This window comes from Lissotriton vulgaris, unplaced genomic scaffold (genome assembly GCF_964263255.1).
Source record: "Lissotriton vulgaris unplaced genomic scaffold, aLisVul1.2 SCAFFOLD_520, whole genome shotgun sequence".
In the NCBI taxonomy this organism is placed as follows: Eukaryota; Metazoa; Chordata; class Amphibia; order Caudata; family Salamandridae; genus Lissotriton; species Lissotriton vulgaris.
The window spans coordinates 709,562-727,983 of NW_028255828.1; the positions used below are offsets into that span (position 1 = coordinate 709,562).

General features: G+C 47.8%; 2 protein-coding genes across 2 annotated transcripts in view; both read right to left on the reverse strand.

Moving 5' to 3' along the window:
• Positions 1-15,758, reverse strand: part of LOC147658876 (uncharacterized) — a 152,853-nt gene extending 137,095 nt beyond the window's left edge. The window contains exon 1 of the mRNA XM_086952067.1: positions 15,643-15,758. The gene's annotated coding sequence lies outside the window, so the exon portion shown is untranslated. The remainder of the gene's footprint in view (positions 1-15,642) is intronic.
• The window catches only part of LOC147658877 (uncharacterized), a 40,732-nt gene extending 24,972 nt beyond the window's left edge, over positions 1-15,760 (reverse strand). Inside the window, exon 1 of the mRNA XM_086952069.1 lies at positions 15,643-15,760. The gene's annotated coding sequence lies outside the window, so the exon portion shown is untranslated. The remainder of the gene's footprint in view (positions 1-15,642) is intronic.
• Between the last annotated feature and the right edge of the window lie 2,662 nt (positions 15,761-18,422).

Here is an 18,422-nt window from a genome sequence, read left to right on the forward strand (position 1 = left end):
ATCTGCACTGTGTGCAGAACCGCTAAAATGAAAGGGAGCTCAGGTGTGACTTCGGCACATTGATAGTGAGCAGGAGGTTCGCCATAATCTGGAGATGGAAGAGCGCTGTTTGGACGAGCCCGCCTTCAAAAATCAGTCATCGAAATAGGGAAAGACTGGAACTCCTGATGTCAGCAGATGAGCTGCGACCACTGTCATCACCTTGGTGAACACCCGAGGGGCATCGGTGACGCTGAAGGGGAGCACGCCAAACTGAGAGTTCTTTTTTGAGGAAGTATTGGAGGGCTCTGAGGTCTAGGATAGGACAAAGGCCTCGGTGCTTCTTCGGAACCAGAAAATAGAGGGAATAGCAACCACAGCCTATCTCTGGTCCGGGGACCCTCTCTATAGCTCCCTTGGCCAAGAAAGTCTTGAAATCGTTGCAGAGTAAAGCAAGGTGATCCTCCGACAACTGATCGTAAGTTGAAGGCATGGAGGAAGGAGTAGTCTCGAAGGGGAGGGAGTAGCCCCTTTGGACTATTTGCTGCACCCACCCTTCTGAGGTGATATCTCCCCAGTGGTGGAGGTGAGGGCATATCCTGCCAGCAACTGGACATCCATGATCCAGAGGATCGCACAAGTAGGGTTTGCAGTGGAGGAGGGGGTTGTTGCTTGACCTGACATCTGGCTACCCATTCCACTGGGTTGGGCGAACTGCGTCCGCGGACCCACAGCGGTTGCTGGACTTAAGGGGTCCTCTGGCTGAAATAGAGTTGGCGCGGTTGAAGCCCCTCCCATAGCCACAAAAGGGGCAAAAAGCAGACAAAGGCCGGGATGATGTGGAGAGACTTAAGGACTTGGTCGTAGCCCACGATTTCTTAAAATGCCCAAGTGATGCGTCCGCCTTGTCTCCAAAGATACGGGAGCCATCAACGGGCATGTCCATAAGGTTAGCTTGGACATCCCCTGAAAAGCCAGGCGTCCTCAGCCAGGCGTGATGCCTCGCGGCCACCAACGAGGAAATTGCTTTGCCTAGCAAGATTGATGTATCTAAGCCACATCGTATGGCAAACTTAGCCGCATCTCCCCCGTCTGTAATTGCTAGGGAGAGGAGAGCTCGGTCCTCCTCAGAGACTCTGGGAAGCACTTGCACAACCGTATGTATCCCATAGAGAATGGGAGTGACAACCCAAGAGGCAATTCTAGACTGTTGGAAGAAAAGATTTTCTTACCCATACTTTCCAGCCTTTTGGATTCCCTGTCCGGGGGTGAGGAAGGGAATGCGCCCTGGGAGGGGGAGGCTTGGACCACCAAGCTCTGTGAGGTGCGGTGGGTTGAAAGGAAAGCTGGGTTGGCCAGTGCAGGGCGGTGGGGAATGGTTCTTTTCACAGGAGCTCCTGTGCTGGGCTTGGGCCAGGTGCCCAGTAGAACATCTGTTAAGGCCTAGGTGATAGGCAGCAAGGGTCCAGAGGAAGAGACACCAGGCTGCAGGACCTCCGTCAGGATATTAGGCTTGACTACCACCATAGGCGGCTGCACCATCATTGCAAATGAACCTCCCTCATCCGAAGCCAGGTTAGAGGGAAACAGCATGCTAGAATTTGGAGAGGTGTCCAGGCCGCTGGCATGACCCAGGTCCTCATACCAGTCTAGGTCATAATTGGGTTGCAGGATTTCTTAGGGACCCTGCTGCCTTCCCAATCTTCATCCTCCATGCCTAACCCTTCAGAATAGGGCAGGTTGAATGGCGTGTCGTCAAAATGATGATTGGGGAGATCTAAGATGGCCCATGGCTGGAGCTAAAGGCACAGAACCTATGGGGCCTCCTTCAGCTGAACCTGCGGGCCCGAAGGCGCACCAGCAGGATCAGGCCATCCAAATATGGCGCACATGGCATCATAAAATTCCTTTAGATGGGCAGGGGTAGCTCCTGGCACTGGAAATGGAGGGAAACGCGGAGAGGAGCTGCAAATGTTGAGGCTCTTCAGTCTCCTGTGATGGACGGGGTGAAGTCTGTGATGCTTCTTACCTGATTGCGAGGACTTTGAGCAAGACTTTGAACCCCTGGTGCGGTGCTCGGACCATCTCCTCAACCAAAACTGGGAGCGAGATCAAGGAGGTCACCTCCGTAGCGCCAACGCCGAGCTGCAATCAGCTTTAGGCACCGCTCCCTGAAAGCCTTCGGCGCCATGGCCCAGCAATTGGAGCACGATTGTGTCATGGTCGAGCTCCAGGCACCAGAGACACACTAAATGGGAGTCCGTGACTGACATGGCACCGTGACAGGCACCACACGGCTTAAATCCTGAGGCTTTCTTACTCGACATACGTAGCACAACCAAAAGAGTTGACAAAAAGTCTAAGAAGTTTGTCAAAAAGTGACTCGGGTAGCTCTCTTCGATGGATCTGCACTGGCTGGCGCTTAGAGAAAAGAACTGATGTCAGCGCACCGGGGTGGCACCTATATCGATGATGTGGACGTCACGCCATACCCGACACCTACGGCGTCACGCGGAGTCGACCGACGCCACCTATCAGGGCACAGGGGTACTGCTATCAAAAATCTTCCAGATCCAGCCGGACGCCTGGAAGTTCAAAGGTAAAGAACCTGTGGCTAGACGTGTCTATCCGATGTTTTATTACCTACAGCGAAACTCTTGTTTAAAGTTTTTATATCACTTTTTATTCGTTTTATAGCAATACATTGCAAAAATGTAAGTCAACTGAAACTAAGGCAAAGGGGCAATCACAGGGCTTCACGTATAATTACGTCAAACGATGACGAGCAGTCCATGCACCCCTGACCTTTCTTATATTTCTTTTTGCAGAGTTGTACTATAACCTGCCTGATCTGTGGGCGCACAATAGTTCATGTCCCTCTGCCATTTACACGCGGAGGGAGCTTCTGCCTATGATCAGTGGCGCGCAATATCATGCTTGGCTATCAAGAATCCCAGCCCCGCATGCAATATTTGCACAATGGAAAAGGACTAACCTCCCTTATGCCCAGAACGGCAACTTTAGGTTAAAGGTTACTTGGCTTGCATATGATTCTGGCCAAGTTATAAATGGACAGTCTCAGATCACATGGTAAAATGTAGCGCGGGTCTTGTATTATGTACAAACTGGGCTATTGCTGCTGCCCTTCCTTCACACCCAATGGGTGGGGGGGGGGGAATGGGGAGGGGGTTAGGACATCCTGTGCAGGTAAATGCACTGTATTGCTCTGCTATTTGAGGGGATGGCCTGGAGCCGTGCTGCTATCTTTGTCTCCTGACAATCCTTGTCATCCAGCTCATCTAGGTTTTGCTCCTAAACTGCCCTCATCTTGCCCATTAGTGAAGTTAAGGACTGAGGACCTATACAGTACAGAAATGTCCTTGCGTCCCAGTTGTTTTAGCCCTAATTTGACCTTCAGATGGAAATTCTGGGACATTCTTCAGAGCCTCATTGTGTGCGTGGCGGAGCTGTAGGAATCCGAAAAACTGGAATCAGTGAAGGTTGTACGTCCGTGTGAGTTGCTCAACATATTTTATATGGTCATTTTATCATGTCACTAGCAAGATATCCAAATGAGATCCCAGGATTTAAAGCTTACCAGTCTTGTGACCTGACAAAACTGAGTCCATACCACAGAAAAGTCAAATTTGTGCTTTGCCCAGCCATTTATTGTACTTCAGCGCTTCTCACGCTAGCACAGCAAATGAAAATGAGCTATTTGAGGGTGAGAATGGTAAGAGCAGCTCTATAAGTGTAAAGTTCCATGCAGCCCGTGCAGGGAAGAGCGGTGGGTGGGGTGTATTTCATTATTTAATTTTCGCTCATGGCCATCTGTCAAATCCCCCCTCCCCCAATCTGGCCCCACCACCCTTACATGCATGGGCCGCAGCTCGTTCCATGCTGTTCTGAGGTGTTGAGTTCAAGTTGCAATGCCAGATCTTTGCCATCCCTGAACAACGAGTCTTCTATTGCCATCATCAGCACTGCCCAGTAGTAAAGGTTTAAGTCATGAACATCCGAGCACTTCGAATAAGTCACAGTGTACTTGTATGAGACCCTTGGTCATTTACTGCCCCAAATTTACCTGGTGACTATGGCCTGCAAGAAGGACAAAAAGACCATCTATAAGATGTAGGGACAATTCTGCAGGATGGACTGAAAAGGAGTATAAAGCCATCCGTCCCACCATAGAGATGGATAAGGAGGACCATATGTCCATATTACCACAGCACTATTATTAAGGTCCCAGGCCTTCGCTGGTCCAGGGTGACTGCTGTACTCATGTATTTAAACTGATCTTCCGCTATCTGCGAGTAGCACTGAGAGGGTTCTGTGCATTGGCACCCGGCACCTGTCTAAAGCTGGATTTTTGCCAGTTAACCATCAGTCTAGAGGCATCTGTATACACCTGCAACATCTGTCACAGTCTCGATTGCGAGCCCTCTGGTTGTTGTAGGAACGGTACGATGTCCGCATAGAGGAATGTTGTATCTTCTGACAATTCAGGCAAGCATTACCCTATTTGTATGTATGTATGTATGTATTTATAATCTTTTATAGCGCGTATCTGTCACCCCACGGGTATCCTGGCGCTTTGACTGATGAAAATCCTGCCATACATCCTACTGGAATTTGGGATTAAGAAGATGCGGTCCTAGGAAACAGATGGGTTTTTAGGAGTTTCTTGAAAGAGAAAAAGTCTTGCGTACTTCTCAATCCTAACGGAAGAGTATTCCATAGTCTGGCTGCCGTAAAGCTGAAAGATCGTCCGCCCAACCGAGCTCTCAAGACTTTAGGCACCACAGCAAGATGAGCGGAAGCCGAGCGAAGGGATCTCGGCGGAGTGTACCAGTGAAACATGTTCTGAAGTGGTACTGGGCCAAGTCCGTGGAGGGCCTTGAATACAATACATACAGATTAACTATTAACTGTGTACCACGTCTAACCACTCTGCCATGAGTTCAAAGGCGAGGGTGAAGAGGAGTGCAGAGAAGTGATATCCCGGCCATGTGCCTCGTTCAATAGGAAGGGGATTAAAGAATAGCCCATGATGCAGATCCTGGCTCTGCAATGCAGTTGGAGATCGCCGATCGTGCTAGTTCTAATCTTGTGGTAATCAGTTGTGTCTTGACTGCAAAGCCGGTTCTTGAGCCAATGATCTTCAGCTTTATTTAATCAGGGAAATTTTAGAGCCTCTGCTTTTCTGCCTCAAGTTCATGGCGGTCTCCACTACCACCAACTTTCTTGCACTTTACTGGAGTGCAGAAATAAGATAGCTACTGGAGCTGGTCACCCCTACCCTGGAACTTCCAAATCAAAGTGTCTAGTGAGGGAACAGCATCTGAAGCTTAACACAGCTCCATACTAAAAGGAAATGTATTCCTTAAAATAACTTTTGTCTTTTTAATCAGAATGGAAAATAAAGTAGGCAACAGGTAGCAAATGCACCTATTATAACTTAAGTTAGTTTAATATTATGTGCCACAGCTTATAGTCAAAACCAAGGCAGAAACATTTGCATGAAAGTTAAATTCTTTGGATATTTTGACACTTAGACCAACAAAGAACTGCTACCAGTTCTGCATGATCCATTTTTTTAATGAAATGTCTTCTGGTTTATCATATCACCAGAATCCTCGCATCTAAATCAAGTTAAAGGAGTATGATGCACAGAGCTAACAGTTAAGTAGCATTTATATCTAACTGGTACCTGGACCACGTTCTGTGCATGATTAACTTCTATCCACTGAAAACTGTGTTTTTGCTCTTCTGTTTGTGCTGTTGTTGTATGTAATTAAATTAGGTGCTATGAGAGGAGTTTAGGCTACAACTCGATAGACTCCACCCAGCGCCCTGACCGGTTCACCTACTTAATGGAGGCCCCAGCACGACTCCATTGAGCAGGTCCTCAGGATATGACTCCCCTGGTTGCTCGCTACGCCTGAAGTCCTCCATTCAACTCCATTTTACTTTTCATGCTAGTTTTTCCCTCTAACTTTGCTTACTTTCACGCTCACCTTTACCTCTCCTTAACTCTTACTTTTCAGGCTTGTTTTCCCCTTTAACTTTGATTTGATTTGATAGCGGATTTATAGAGCGGGTAGCTACCCTCAGGCGTCCCAGCGCTAAAGTGACAGTCTAATAGTGCTCCTGTGGAGGGATTATTGAGGGAACAGCCAGGTTTTCAGTAGTCTGCGGAATGTAAGCAGATTATTTTCTTTGCGGATGCTGATGGGGAGGCTATTCCAGAGCTTAGGAGCGTTGTAAGAAAAGTGGCGACCGCCCGTGCGAGCTCTTCTTATTCTGGGGACGATGGCCAGAAATAGTGAGTCCGACCTGAGCTGTCTGATGGATTTGTGGGGCTTAATGAGAGGTCTTAATATGGGTGGGCCTTTGCCTTGTAAGATTTTGTGGAAGATACACAGGGCTTTGAAGGCGATGCGCTCCTGGATGGGAAGCCAATAAAGTGGCTTGAGGGAGGGTTTAGCTGAGCACCTTGGGTTCGTCCCCGTTAGTAGTCTTGCTGCCGCATTTTGGGAGTGCTGAAGTTTTTTTATAACAGCTACTGGCGCGCCCAGGTACAAGGCGTTTCCGTAGTCCAGTCTCGCTATGATGAGGCCCTGGATCAAAATTTTCCTAGACGGGGGGGGGGGGGGGGGGGGGGAGGGGGGATGAGAGGGAGGATCTTCCAAGCTGCTCGCATGAGCCCAAAGCAGGTGCCGGCTGTCTTTCTTGCTTGGGCTCTGAAGTTAAGGTCCTGGTCGAGCCAAAAGCCCAGGCTCCTGATTTCTTGTTTAGGTGTGGGAGGGGTGCCCATGCTGGATGGCCAGGCGAGGGTTTTAGGGAGTTTGTTTGGGTCGCTTAGGAGCATGATTTCGGATTTCTCTCCGTTAAGTTTGAGTCTGGAGTCGCCCATCTATTTGGATATTTTATGCAGGCATGAGACTAGGTTCTCCATGGATTGGTCAGCCTGGTTGATGGAGACGACTAGTTGTGTGTCGTTGGCGTACATGACCACCTTTATGCCGAATGGTGAGGCGATGTTGTCTAAAGGGGCCTTGTAAACAGTAAAAAGGGTGGGGCTCAGGGAGGATCCCTGGGGAACCCCACAGTTCAGGGGGAAAGCTTTGGAGCGACCATAGTTGTCTGCTACTTGCAAGGTCCTGTGTTCCAAGAATGATTGTAGCCAGGCCAGGGCAGTCCCAGTGATGCCGATTTTTTGGAGACGGTGGAGGAGGATGGTGTGGTCCACCGTGTTGAAGGCAGCGCTCAGGTCCAGGAGGATCACTGCCACTGATCCCCCAGCGTCCAAGATGGACCTTGTCTCCTCTGTTACGGCCAGGAGGGCGGTGTCAGTCCCTGTCCTGGTCTGAACCCTGTCTGGGAGTGGCGAAGGAGGTTGTTTGTCTCTAGAAAAGTAGAGAGCTGTTCATTTACAATTCTTTCTGCCACTTTGCTGATGCCTGGGAGGAGGGAGATGGGTCTGAAGTTTGAGGGGTTCAGGGGGTCTAGGTTGGGTTTTGTGATAAGTGCCCATACTGTTGCACTTTTCCAGTTGACGGGGACTGTCCCGCTGGAAAGGGAGGCATTTATCAGCCTGGTGAGAAGAGGGGATATTGTGGGGGCTACTAGTTTCAGTTTGCTCATTGGAGCTGGGTCGTCCGGGGAGCCACTCTTCACAAGGTTGAGAGTTGTCGCCAACCTCTCGATGGAGATGGGGAGGAAGGCCTTCAGGGCGGGGGCGTCTTGATCGATAGGACCTGCTGGCGGGTCGGTAGGGGGGTGGGGTTTGGGAAAGGTCATAATGATCTTGAGGATTTTAGATGAGAAATACTCCGCGAGTTGGGTACATCTGGCGCCGGTGGGATCAGCGGCCGGCTGCGGTTCGGGAACTTACATGAGAGATTTTACTATGCGGTAGGTATCCTTAGAGGAGTTGGAGGCAGCTAGGATTTTCCCTTCGTAGTAGGTGGCTTGCGTATTTTTGATGAGGGTTTTATATTGCTTCATGGACGATTTATAGGTTTCTTTGCTGTTAGGAGTCCAATCTTTCCTCCAGAGGCGTTCGAGTCTTTTACATTTTTTCCGTAGTTCCCGCAATTCTGGGGTGAACCAGGGGGACTTAAAAGATACCCTCTTACTGGGGAGGTACTTGACGGGGAGAACCGCGTCCAAGGATGATTCTATCCAATCTCGGATTTGAGTGTCTGCTAGCGAGGGGTCCGGGTTCAGGGTGGGGGTGGAGGCTATCAGCAGGCTAGACCAGGCGTCCGTGTCTAGGTTGTGCCACGGTGAGAGGGAGCTTGGGGGAGAAGATTGTGGGTGATTTCGGTGAAGATTGGAAGTTTGAGGAGGATAAGATGGTGATCAGTCCAGGGGATGGGTAGGGGCAAGGATGAGGTGAGTTCCGGGATGTTCGAAAAAATAGGGTCCAGGAGATGGCCCTTATTATGGGTGGGCTGAGAATTTTTCAAGGAGAGGCTGAGTGCTGCTAGGTCTTCTTTAATGTCACCAGCTATTTTGTTCCCTGGGTCATCGAAGTGGATGTTAAGGTCTCCTAGTACCGTAAAGTTGGAGGATAGACAGGCTAGGGAAGTGGCAGTCTCCACCAGGGAGTTAGGGAACTGTCCGAGTGGGCCCGGGGTCAGTAAATTAACAGCCCCGACAGCGTTTTCTCCAGGGAGAGATGTAGGAAGAAGTGAGAGTTTTCGCAGTTGAGGATTGGGCTGTCCTTAAGTTGGCAGGTAAGATGGGCTTTGATGATGAGTGCAATGCCGCCTCCTGATCCTTGGGGTCTATCTAGATGTTTAATTGTGTAGCCCGGAGGAAGGGCTTGAACTATGTCTGGGTCGGAGGATGAGTTGATCCATGTTTCTGTGAGGAACAGCACATCTAAGTCATTGTACAATATTAGATCGTTTAACTCGTTGCTGTGCTTGGGGAGGGATCTGCAGTTGAGCAGAGCCATTTTGATTGTCGTAACTTTAAGAGGTGAGTGGGGGGTGAGTCTATATGAGCAATGGTTACATTTGTTGTACTGTTCATCAGGAGAGATTGAGTGGAGACAGGGGTCATGGGTACTCATAGCGAGTTTCCGGAGAGTGCTTGAAGAGTAGCTGATGGCTGACGAGATGAGAGGAGCAGGGGGACTGGGCCCTGGGCCCGAGCTGGCGCAGACGGGTTTACCTTTGGCGCCCGCAGCGCGCGTCCGCTGCGCGTCCAACTGAGGCATATCCTTAAGGGGCGGAGGGGTGGGCGTGGCCTCAGGTTAGTGGGCGTGGCTCGTTATCGGCTGATGGCGGCAAGAATAAGGGTTTACCCGCGGCAGCGTTCACATCGGCTGCGCGGGGTGATTACGATCGAATTTGAAGGAGGGGGAGTACCCTGGGGAGAGTGCAACAAGCAGGTAAAAACAGTTTTAACACAGGCAAATTGTTAAAAAACGACTATGCGGTCCTCCCGGCTTCCGCTCAGGAGCTGTCTAGTAGACTGAAATGTGAACTAAGAATTAGCGCGACTTATATATTCTAATGTGGTGTGGCCTCAGGTTAGTGGGCGTGGCCTCGTTATCGGCTGATGGCGGCAAGAATAAGGTTTTACCTGCGGCAGCATTCACGTCGGCTGCGCGGGGTGATTACGATTGAATTTGAAGGAGGGGGAGCGCCCTGGGGAGAGTGCAACAAGCAGGTAAAAACAGTTTTAACACAGGCAAATTGTTTGCTCTCAGACTTCTCATCCTCAACCCCGGACAACGCAACAACTACAACCTTGCCTCCCAGCGAGCAAAGTCAGGACCTTTCCCCGACCGGAATTGAACATTCCACTGCAGCACATAACCCTCAGCTCCGGAAATTCCACCTCTCACTACTGCTACAGTTCAACTTCAAAGCCTGCTAATCAACACCTGATCACTCCACAAGCACATCAGTGAGATCTGGGACACCATCACCTCCCTCACACCTGACATCATCATCCTCACTGAGACATGGCTTAAGCCGGCATCAGCACCTGACATCGGCATCGCCACACCATACTGATACAAGATAATTCACTGGACTGTACCAATAAACAAGGTGGTGGAATAGCCATCATCCACAATGAATCCCTCAACTGCACAGCTACCACAGACATTCCTATCCCCAGCATGGTAACACCTCAATTTCCACATCAATACTAACTGCAAAACAATAACCAGAGACACTCTTGCCTACAGACCACCTGGACCACGCCCTGCCTTCTGCAACACTATCGCCGGCTTTATCACCTCACTAGCCTTCAACTTTAAAAATGTCCTCTTCCTCTGTGCCCCCAACTTCCACCTGGAAGACACCAAGGACACCAACACAGCCAATGTACTTGAGAGCATGGAGATCCTCCATACTAGTCACGGATCCCACACACATCACTGGACACACTTTCTAAACCATATTCATAGCCAGCAACAGAATCAAATATGGCTACTCCACCAAAATCACCTGGTAAGACTACTCCATTGGACAATTGCAAACCACAACCACACCCTGCACACCAGCTGCCCCCTAACACGATCAACAAGAAATGGAGCAAAGTAACAGAAGTCCTCTGGACCAACTCCCTCATGCTCAATTCTAGCCCCCATATGCCACCACCAACCTCAAGGTGGCAGTCGGAAACTTCGGTGCACGGATCAACACGTGCACTAACCAAGTTGCCCCCCTCAAGCACTCCAACTACAACAGATCCTCCAAACACCACAGGTGGTTCGCACAAGAGCTTAAATCCCAAACGCTCCTGTAAGTGACTTGAAAGGATTAGTCACACCAGCAAAAACAAAGACGGACCGTGACAACTTCAAACTATCCCTCATCAGTTACCACCACCAGTTCAAAGCCACCAAAACAAACACCCAGGTCCTTCGCCTGGACGAGAGCTCAAACCACAGCAAGGAACTATTCTGCATCATCTAGGAGTTCGCCAACCGCACAGCCACAGAGAACACATTCGCCCCTTTGCAGGAGCTCTGCAACACCCTCGCCAACTTCTTCAACACCAAAATCACAAGCATCTATGAGAACTTCAACCTCCAAACGCTGATAACCAAACTCAATAGGCTTTTCAGTAACCCGACCCCAGGAAAGATCACTGAATGCGTGAGAACCTCTATCTGTGGATACAACTGCTGCCATCATGGGCTCCATCCACTCAGGCTAACGCGAAGATGCTTGCCCCCACCACATGTTCAACCTAGAACAAAGCACCATCAGGAAGTTGCTAACCGCAATCATATACGCTTCCATCGCATTTGCATCTTCTCTGAAGGATGGAAACATGCAGAATTCAAACGGCTCCTCAAAAAACCCACCGCAGATCCCAACGCCAAAGAAAGCAATAAACCTCCAATTCGCCTCTTATCTGGAGAAGAACAACCTTCTAGACCTCTTCCAATCTCGATTCCCGCAATTCTCAGACTGATTGAAACCACAGATGACATCAGGACCCTCCTAGACAGGGGAGAGACCACCCCCCTTATCCTCCTCGATCTCTCCGCAGCTTTAAACACTGTGTCCCACTACACCCTCCTGCTCAGCCTCCACGAACTGGGAATCCAAGGGAAAGACCTCTAATGGGTCTCTTCATTGCTCTCTAGACTAATATAAATCGTCCGCATCCCACCTTTCACCTCGGGACCTGAAACAATCTTTGGAATTCCACAATGTTCCTCTCTACGTCCAATCCTTTTCAACACTTACATGGCACCCCTGAACACCCTGGTCAGATCCCACGTGATGAACATAACCTCCTACAGGTGCATGGCCAATGTTGCAGGCTGGATGCACAGTAGAAACCTCAAACTCAACACAGACAAAATAGAAATACTCATCTTCGGGAGCAGCAACTCCGTGTGGGATGACTTCTGGTGGCCAACGGAGCTTGGCTCGCACCCACACCCACAGAGCATGCTAGAAACCCCAGAATAATACTGAACAGCAAGCTCTCGACAAAGAAGCAGATACACTCATCCTCTTGCATTCTCACCCTGCGCTTGCCTAAGAAAATCTTCAAATGGCTCCCCTTCAAAATCAGATGCACCGTCACCCAAGCCCTCCTCACCAGCTGCCTGGACTGTGGCATTTCCCTATACGTGGGAATCACCTCTCAACTACTAAACAGACTCCAGATCATACAAAAGCAGCAGCCGGGCGCATCCTCAATCTCATTAGGCAGACCCACATCTCTCCCACCTCAAAACCATACACTGGCTCCCCATCAGCAAACAGTTCCAATTCAAACTGCTCAGCCACGCCTACAAAGCCCTTCATAACAAGGGCCTATCCTACCTCAACCATAGGGTGAACCTCCACCAACCTACCCCATACTTCGTTTCTATTCACTCTTTTTGGCTCACACTCCCTGCATACACAGAAGCAAGCGGTGGCTACGCATTCTCACACCTGTCATCCAAGTCCTGGAATGGGCGCCTCCTCCACCTCCATACTGCAGGAAATTAAGAAGGTCCTAAAGACTTGGCTTTTTAATTAACTCATCCCAGCAGCATACCCCCTCAACACCTGGATACAGTGCTCTACAAATCCTATTGGATTGATTGTTTCCCAAATGAAGACCAACAATGAAATCATGATGGTCCCCGGATTTTAAATAGAGTGAACAGATCGTTAGTTGGGCAGACATTGGTGGCAGAGTACCCTGCCCACCAAATTCTAAATGAGACTTCCAAGTTCATTATTTAACGTCCACATTAGAAACAAATGACATGAATACTGAGGATATTCTATGTGCATTTAAATAGATGTGCACGTGCCTTTGGAGTCTCCATAACCTTTTAATCTTGATGTAATAATGAAATAATTAATGCATGTATTGATTGAGAATGTTACTGTGAATAAATACTGTTAACAAATGGAATTAGCCTGTCTGCAAAGTGGTACATTATTGTTAATCTTGCCAGTGGTTCTAGTTACCAGAGGGGCTAGAGTGAACGTCCTCGAAGTTGGGGAAACCGGGTTCGAGTCTCGGGAGGGATGCTCAACATTCTGCGATACTGGGCAAATCACTTAATCTTCCAGTGCCTAACAAAATTAATGTGCCTGTTTGTGACACAACTGGTGCTCATGTAAAGCGCTCTGATATCTTTGTGTCAGGTTCGTGCTATATAAAACTACCACAAAAAAAAAATCTTGAGAGGCAATAAAAGCTGATAACTAGGCACCAAGTAGTGTGGATAAGCTCAACTAAGAATAATTTTTACAGTTGAAGGGGATGTACATATAAGTTCTCGTTTTCAGCCTTTAAACGTTCCCACTAATATTGTGACACATTTACCTATGATGCAGGTTTGTTATCAGAGTCCTGGCTCTCCCCCTTTCACACCTGCTAAATGAAAAAACTATACAGGAAATAAATTGTAATCTGCAAACTTCAAGGGCAGTCTCAAGTTGTGGATTTCATGTGTTTGAGAATAAAAATGCCCTTGCAAATTTGACCATAATAAATGTGCCAATAAAAATTATCTTCCTTTCCACCCTTCAGAATATGTATATAGGTTTAACACCGAGTTTAAAATAGGTCTAATAAGCTACATACAGCAGTTGGGTCTAAAATAAAAAAATTCTTGAACATAATTTACCAAACTATTCCAAAGCAGTCTGTTTCAGTTTGGGCAGCACTGCACTGGCCTCAGTCATAGTACATAAATGACTAAGCTCTTTGAAACAGCTCCTACACAGGATGACAGACATCTGATGGTTCCGCATATGGTCCAGATATTTCGCACAAACTTGGGCTTGCCATGGTCTCATACACAGCAAGCCCTAATGTGATATCCAATGAATTTACAGCTGCTTTCAATCGCTTATTGTTCACCTATAAGCGAGTGGCCGCATAATTACAGCCAAGAAGCAACACTGGGGATAATACTCAGCTAATAATAACGTTCTAATAGAATTGTTATTGGGGGATGCTGTAGGAGAGAGCATAATATATACAACAGGCTAGAGGCTGCCAGTGACTCAGCGATCAATGTTTGCCCCTGCAAGTGCACAGCATTTTTTCAGAGGCTTGTTTTAGATCACATTTATGATTCAAGAGAACGTTTTGATAGGTTGTACAGGGCACTAATATTTTCAAACGTGAGCATCACCCCTCATCAGCCAGGCTAGCTTGAATCCAGTGGCAAAGTGAGCCCGGGACCCACGTCTCAGTATACCTGGTGCACTTAGGGTGAGAAAGCAAAAGACACACAGGTCATGGTTGGAATGCAGAGCAAATCAAACATTGAGAAAGCAAAAGACACACAGGTCATGGATGGAATGCAGAGCAAATCAAACATTCACCCACAGTCAAGAGATCTGGGTTAAATCCATTGTTCTTTTGCTCGTCATGCCACCCCTGTTTTGACCCAGACATTTGCAAATCAGTCTTGACCCTGTTCCTCATGGGAACAGTCCAGCCCGTACCACTGGATTCAAGCTAGCCTGGCTGATGAAGAGTAACACTCTGAAAACAATCCCGGGATGCTTGTTTCCAGTCCAGGGAGGGCCTGGCTTGGCAGTTCGGGCTGGACTATTCCCATGAGGAGCAAGGTCAAGACTGATTTGCATACGGATGAGCTTAAACTGGGGTGGCAGGGGAGCAAAAGAGCAATGGATTTTATTCAGATCTCTTGACTGGGGTAAATGTTTGATTTACTCTGCATTCCGTCCATAATCTGTGTCTTTGCCCCATCAGAATATTGGTGCTCCAGTTGCTGAAGGCCAGCTCTACCAACTACAGCACCTTCTCATTGTGCTCCATCCTTGCCCTTGTCACTGCCTGATCGTTTCTGTCTGATTTGCAGATTTAAAGTGGTTTTATTCCTTTACTATCATATCACAGGTGATGTTTTTAATACCCTGTTAGCCCCCTTCTTTGCCCCGCCTTCATCCTCTGACCCCTGCTGACACACATCCACAAAACTATCAACTGCATGAGGCAGGCAAGCTATCAGTGATTTAGGTGAAATGGGGGAGGTGCAGGGATGTTTGTGTTCGGGGCCACTCCCTGCTCTAACATATACTGTCCAGAGAACACAAACGGACACCCAGCTGCCTCAATTAATTCACTACCATCAGCAAGAGCGCCATTATTTTCCTCCGCCCTCGTCTAGGGCGCTATCTTAGCAAAGGCCGCCTTGGCCCGGCTGCCAACTGAATAGAGAGGTTGCTCTCATGAGGTGACCTAATCAGTGAAATAGAGCCTCCTTTGTTTACAGGTTTGGGGTTAATGTATCACAGTAAACGAACTACAGTGGGACCATTTTCATAATCCCGAGTAAATTACTGTATGCAATATTGTGTACAGGATTGTCACCTGGCCAGTGCTTCAACCAGAATGCCCAGTTTTATTATCTCAAAGCCAATAAAAAACAAACATTTGTAATATCAGTATTTCCCCCCCCCCCCCTTTCAAACAAATTCGTAAAACTGTGAATACAAAATTAAATTCCTTCCAAGTATCCCAACCTGCTCTTTAACAAACATTGGAGCAAATAGAGACTGAATTGAGCTCTTGGCCTTTCCAGGATCAGCCCCAGCTCAGGGTCGGCCTTGAATCAGCTCAGGCTCGGCCTGGTCACCTCTGCTTTTGACTCCCCTCCCTACAGCTCTGAGAGTCTCTGCTCCCACTCACTTGTTCTGGTTTCCTGCCCCTCATTCCTCAGGTCCTTTCTTTGTCATTTTTTCCGCTTGAACCGAGACCCGAGAGCGGCTCCGAGGAAGGAGGAGGAACAGCACCGACAGCAGAGCAGAGACCTGGAAGAAAGTTGGCTACTGAAAATGACTCCCACGCGAGGTACCAAGGACAGATGACAAAGCTGTAGGTTTCATCGATCACCACTCTCAACACCACTCAGAAAGCCATGTCTTCCATGGGGACAGAATCTAGTTCTATCAAAGTGAATGGACCCTCATCTGAGCCGATTCACAAGGCCACAGTGGAGCATCTATCCTCGACAGCAGACTTTACATCTGCCTGAAGAGTGAGTATGGTACAAGCATCGTTGTCAACAGAGCTTTGCACGGTTTTTTGTTCTTTAACAGGGTAGTGATGAGGACACACCCCAGCTTCACTGATAAACCACTGGCTTCAGCAGAGATGTGTTTAGGACATTCGTCTTTGTGGATGGGGAGACTGAGTGATTTGCCAAGAATCACAGGACCCTGAGCCTACATTTCCCAGCTCGAAGGTCGGCAGCTCTGGCCGTTACACCACATCCCCCTCTCTCCCCGCCCCCCCCACCTGGTACTGCGGTGTGTTTCCGGAAGTGCCACAGTTAGTGCAAAAACAACCTGAAACCCCTTTGAACTCAGCAGTACAGCTCTGAGACTCTCTGCACACACTTTCACTCACTTGTTCTGGTTTCCCGCCCCTCATTCCTCCGGTCCTTTCTTTGTAATTTTTTTTTCCCGCGTGAACTGAGACCCGAGAGCGGATCCGAGGAAGGAGGAGGAACAGCATCGACAGAAGAACAGGATGAGACGGAGCCAATGCGCAGGCGCGGACAAGGGATGACTGCGCATGCTTAGAGAAAAAACACTGCATTCCACACATGCTCAGAGAGAACTGGTGTTCTGCGCATGCTCAGACAGAGCGATCCTTCCAGTGCATAGTTTCTTTTGTACTGACAGCTCCAGCAGGGGGCGGGCTCTTACTGGACATTTTATGCTTTTTTTGCAGTTGTTTTAATAGCACAAACTGGACCCAAAAGTATTACACTACGGACGGACACGTTCATTTTTAGGCAGGGAGAGATTAAGTGATTTATCCAGAATCACAGGATGTTTTTGAGCTGAGACTTGAACCCTGTTCATCAGCTTTTAGGTCGGCCGGTCTTGTCGTTAGGCTACATCCTCAATCCTAACTCGGTTTGTTGTTGTGGTTCTCAGCAGTTTTGCTCGTTTCCCTTAAAAGTATTTTAAAAATGAGTTGCATTGGAATTTTTTTGTTGTGTTTATATTAGTTGCATTGAATTTATATTAACAATGTAAGGATTTAAATTATATTTTTGTACCTGCTAACCCTTGTGATCCTATGCTGGGTGGGACTCTGTGAACTATAATCTCAACCAACAGGCCTGGTCCAAACGCCATAGTTAAGGAAAGCCAGATACAGGAATTTAAGTATATTTCCTTTATTCCTAAGGAGCCTGGAGAGTACACCACATCCCAGTGTCCACTCCGATACCTGTAATGATGTAGTCTACGATCTGCAATAGAACTTCGAATACAACTCAAGTCAATACATTCTATAATTACAAAACAGCACGCGAGTGCAGGAGCATAACAAGAAACATTACTTAGCAATACAACACTTCCCCCTTCTTTATACAACAAAATAAAAAGAACAAAAAGCAAATATGGGATAAAATGCATTAAAAATGACATATTATTAACAACATAATCTTTAAGCCAACTGGAAGCTTTTCTCACTCTAGTAGGTGCTTCCTGGTTAAAAGAAAGTGGAACCAAAGGTGTAATATTTTTTTCAAGGATGTCACCATCTTCGGAAGTGGCAGGGGGAACAGCAGGAATGATGTTCTCATCCAAATTTGGATCAGCTTGAACCAGCCCTTCCCCCTCCCTCATGACAGCAGGATTAACACTAGTACAATCAGTTATGGCAGGGGAAGAAGATGAGTGAGAACTACATGTAGCATTTAAATCATCCTCCAACCATTCGGAATTCTGAAAATTAGAACGTTTATCTAAAGAGGGTTGATCCTTGGCAATCATTTTCAAATTCCATACTTTATCATTCTTTTTTTTTTTTTTTTTTTTTTTTTAAAACCTTTATTGTGCAAATGGAAGCATACATATACGGGCCTACAACCAATCAGGCCGGCCACGACACAGTATGAACGCACATGAGTCAATATTGAAGTTCCCCGGCAATCGCCCAGTGTTTTACAGGCAAGCGATCAAACATTAAAGGGCTGAATATAACCGCTGGAAGCAGGATTAAAGAAGGTTAATTTTATAATACAATAGGAAGTATAGCAGGATCAGTTGCAACTTTTGACATCTGAATTCCCGTGGCGGGCAGCTTGTAAAGCATCAAAACAGAGGGGCATTTGAGAAAAGGGAATAACAGCAGCGATTGACAGGAAGCAACTTATATACGCCCGCTTCAGAACAGTTCCCCCCGCGGCCCATCACACACCCGTCACCACCTAAATGCGTGCTGATACATATCAGAGGAATCAGAACAGCAATGTAAAGATAGTCATCCACTATACTAACCCAAATAAAGAGAAAAAAAGGGGGGGGTAGAGAAAAGAATATGAGAAAGAGGGAAAGAAAGAACGCAGCGCCACTGCACACGCCCCATGGCGAATAAAGCACGCAGGACTGAAAGACCCGCTATCGGGGTCAAGGCGTGTAAGACATAATATATGTGCAATCAATGTCGTG